The sequence below is a fragment of the Hyperolius riggenbachi genome, unplaced genomic scaffold, assembly GCF_040937935.1.
Source record: "Hyperolius riggenbachi isolate aHypRig1 unplaced genomic scaffold, aHypRig1.pri scaffold_156, whole genome shotgun sequence".
In the NCBI taxonomy this organism is placed as follows: domain Eukaryota; kingdom Metazoa; phylum Chordata; class Amphibia; order Anura; family Hyperoliidae; genus Hyperolius; species Hyperolius riggenbachi.
In genome coordinates, this window is record NW_027152369.1 from 290052 (window position 1) to 294357 (window position 4306).

Genomic DNA, 4306 nt, shown 5'->3' on the forward strand with positions numbered 1-4306 from the left:
GGGCACCAAGGGGAGGCAAGGGAACGGGTGTGAACTTTGGAGCCCCCCTCCAAAGTTTTTCTGGGGGCCCCATGAATTGTAGTTACGCCACTAAGCATAGCTCCCAACTGTCCCTTTTTCAGACGGACAGTCCCTCTTTGGGAGCCCTGTCCCTCTGTCCCTCTTTCCTCCTCATTTGTCCCTCTTTCAGGACTTTGTCCTTCTTTCTATGTATATATATATATTTCTCTTCTAAAAATGTGTTTGATTGACTCTAAACTTTATACCCATCCTTTAAATTGATATGTTACTAATTTTAAAATGTTAATATGAAGGAAAATTAACCAGGATAGAAAGGACCAGTGTGGTTTGAATTTTAAAACAACATATTTTTCTAATGAAATTTTTATCGTACGCGTGACAAGTGGTGTGACGCGGGCGTGATCAGGGGCGTGGCATGGGTGTGGCTTAAGTGTCCCTCTTTCTCATCTCAAAAAGTTGGGAGGTATGCACTAAGTGTGACAGTCCTGGATCATTCCACCCCAGCATCAACAGTGCAACCATCTGTCCTGTTACAACTTTATCAGAAACAACAGCGCACGAGAATGAGAAGAGGACCGGACAATGCAGAGATGTATGTGGATCCAGCATGAACATCCTGTACCTCTGTGCTTACCTAAGGTAGCTTTGCTTCTGGTCAGGTATACTTTAAGGTGTCCATAAACTATGAGGGTAGGAGGGACACACTAGGCAGAATCGCATATGAATTGTGCTATGGAAAGCAGGTGCGTAACACAGCGAAGCCCCTGGAAGTGTGATGTGGCTGAGAGTGGAGAGCTGGAACCACTAGAACCATGTCTGCCATGTTTAACTTCCAGAGCTTACTGACAGTGATTCTCCTGCTGATATGTATGTGTGCTTATCTACGAGCAATGGTGCCCAATGTTCTTGACAAAAATAAAACTGGAGTACTTGGCATATTCTGGAAGTGTGCACAGATTGGTAAGCGGAAAAGTCCTTACGTTGCTGTATGTTGCGTAGTGATGGCGTTCAGTATACTCTTTATGCACTGATCTTCACGCACAGTTTTTGTTTGGCTTGGTTTTGTTTTTATTTTCCATCAAGGTGTCCAGAAACAAAACATGGAAGCTCGGGACCAAACGGTCTTAAGGATAAGAATCTCCAATGACCAGAATTTGGAAGACCTTGTTTTTGATCTTTATATCTGTTGAAACTCACATTTTTTTCGTGGGGGTAAAAAGACTTTTCAGAAAAGCTTAGTAAATTATTTCAGACATTGTGACGATGAGATGCTTTATCACTTAATTGCAGACTAAAATAACAAATAAAAGTGGTCCGCGGCTGTACATACACCTAACTAGCTTGTTCCTATGTGGGGAGGTGGAGGGCTGATGTAGCAGCATATGAGGTGCATCACAGAGTGGGTGGGGTGAGTAAGGAGAACAATGCCCTCGGCCAATTTGATCCGCCAGGTTGATCACTGGCCAAGGAACTGATGGAGGTCAATGGCCGATGTACACACCCTAGGCAGAGATGATGGTCCCAACTGGCAAGGTAGTAGATGTGGTGCCCCCGTGGTCCTTTTGGTAAGCTAAAGTGGAGCGAGGTCAGAGAAGGTGGCAGGTGGGCCAGTTGACACCCAATAGGCCCCAAGCACCAGCCTAGGTTGCCTGGTGGATGATCCTGCTCTGCCGCGGCCATCATCAAAGGACCAAAACATGACTACTCCAAGGACATTACCAGAGTGGGACACTGATAATGCCTTGTCTTGAACACCAAACTGGTCAGAAATGGTCAGGATTTAAAGGGAACCTTAAAGGGAACCTGAACTGAGTAAAATTATTTAAAATAAACACATGACGTAGCTGCAAATGAATATTACATACTAACCTCGCCGTCAGTTCCTCTCAGAAGCTCACCATTTTCTTCTTACAGTGATCCCTTCCAGTTCTGACAATATTTTGGCCATTTTCATAATGGAGGACGGAGAATTCCATTGATCACAGTGGACAGATAGGACGCAGGAGAGGAGAGAGAGCTTGAGGAGTCGACTACACAGGAGGTAAGTATGACATGTTTGTTTATTTTGACTTTTAATTTTCAGTTCAGGTTCTCTTTAACTCAGAATCGGCGGGCCACCATGCGTATTATTGCACGCGTTTCCGAAGGTACAGGACGCTATAGCGGGAGTCAACACGTATCTTTGTACGCATTGCACCTGCAATGCCCGTCGACTCCAAGTCGGCAAAACGAAACTAGCTGGTGGCGGTGGACCAGAGAATCTAGGAGTGACTTCAATGGCACAGGATGGCTGCAGGGGGCTGGTAGAAGCCCCAGGTAAGTGAAACTCTTTTTTTGTACTTGAGTTAAGGTTCCCTGGGACTCCATAACTGCTTTTACTTTTCCCATGAAGAGCTTAAATGATGAGGGTAAATTGATTCATGTTTTCCTGAGACATAACCTCAAGCAAAACAGAGCTCAGACAGAGTAGTTTGCAGCGAGAAGAAAGCTGATCAGCTAAGGTTCAGATCAGAACAAGGCAACCTCAGGCACAAACACAACCTTTTACAAGACAGAGTCAGGTTTACCACTGACCTGCGGCAATGAATGAACAGGGAAACTATCCCCTCATGTCATCAGATAATGAGTGTCTGCCTAATGACTTTGTCCATTCACACACAAGCCAGATGCCAGAGAAAAGACAGTGTATGTTGAGGCATGCTTCAGCATAGTGTCCATTATAAGCTCAGACACTTCACACTGACATGAGCATAACTTCTCTATACAGGTTCCAGTGATGATGGTACACATACAGCATAACTTCTATAACTCTATACATGTTCCAGTGATGATGGTACACATACAGCATAACTTCTATAACTCTATACATGTTCCTGTGATGATACTACATGTACAGCATAACTTCTATAACTATATACATGTTCCAGTGATGATACTACATGTACAGCATAACTTCTCTAACTTACTCTATACATGTTCCAGTGATGATAGTACATGTACAGCATAACTTATATAACTCTATACATGTTCCTGTGATGATAGTACATATACAGCATAACTTCTATAACTCTATACATGTTCCTGTGATAATAGTACATGTACAGCATAACGTCTATAACTGTATACATGTTCCAGTGATGATAGATAGTACATATAAAGCATAACTTCTATAACACTATACATGTTCCAGTGATGATGCTACATATACAGCATAACTTGTATAACTCTATACATGTTCCAGTGATGATGGTACATATACAGCATAACTTCTATAACACTATATATGTTCCAGTGATGATAGCACATATACAGCATAACTTCTATAACTCTATACATGTTCCAGTGATGATAGTACATATACAGCATAACTTCTATAACTCTATACATGTTCCAGTGATGATGGTAAATATACAGCATAACTTCTATAACTCTATACATGTTCCAGTGATGATGGTACATATACAGCATAACTTGTATAACTCTATACATGTTCCAGTGATGATGGTACATATACAGCATAACTTCTCTAACTCTATACATGTTCCAGTGATGATGGTACATATACAGCATAACTTCTATAACTCTATACATGTTCCAGTGATGATGGTACATATACAGCATAACTTCTCTAACTCTATACATGTTCCAGTGATAATACTACATGTACAGCATAACTTATATAACTCTATACATGTTCCAGTGATGATGGTACATATACAGCATAACTTGTATAACTCTATACATGTTCCAGTGATGATGGTACATATACAGCATAACTTATATAACTCTATACATGTTCCAGTGATGATGGTACATATACAGAATAACTTCTATAACTCTATACATGTTCCAGTGATGATGGTACATATACAGCATAACTTATATAACTCTATACATGTTCCAGTGATGATGGTACATATACAGCATAACTTATATAACTCTATACATGTTCCAGTGATGATGCCACATATACAGCATAACTTCTCTAACTCTATACATGTTCCAGTGATGATGGTACATATACAGCATAACTTATATAACTCTATACATGTTCCAGTGATGATGGTACATATACAGAATAACTTCTATAACTCTATACATGTTCCAGTGATGATGGTACATATACAGCATAACTTATATAACTCTATACATGTTCCAGTGATGATGGTACATATACAGCATAACTTATATAACTCTATACATGTTCCAGTGATGATAGCACATGTACAGCATAACTTCTATAACTCTATACATGTTCCAGTGATGATGGTACATATACAGCATA

The 4306-nt window shown here is 40.6% G+C and overlaps 1 pseudogene; it reads left to right on the plus strand.

The window, feature by feature from the left end:
• Positions 1-786: 786 nt before the first annotated feature.
• LOC137543674 (protein kish-A pseudogene) lies at positions 787-1052 on the plus strand (annotated as a pseudogene).
• Positions 1053-4306: the final 3254 nt, after the last annotated feature.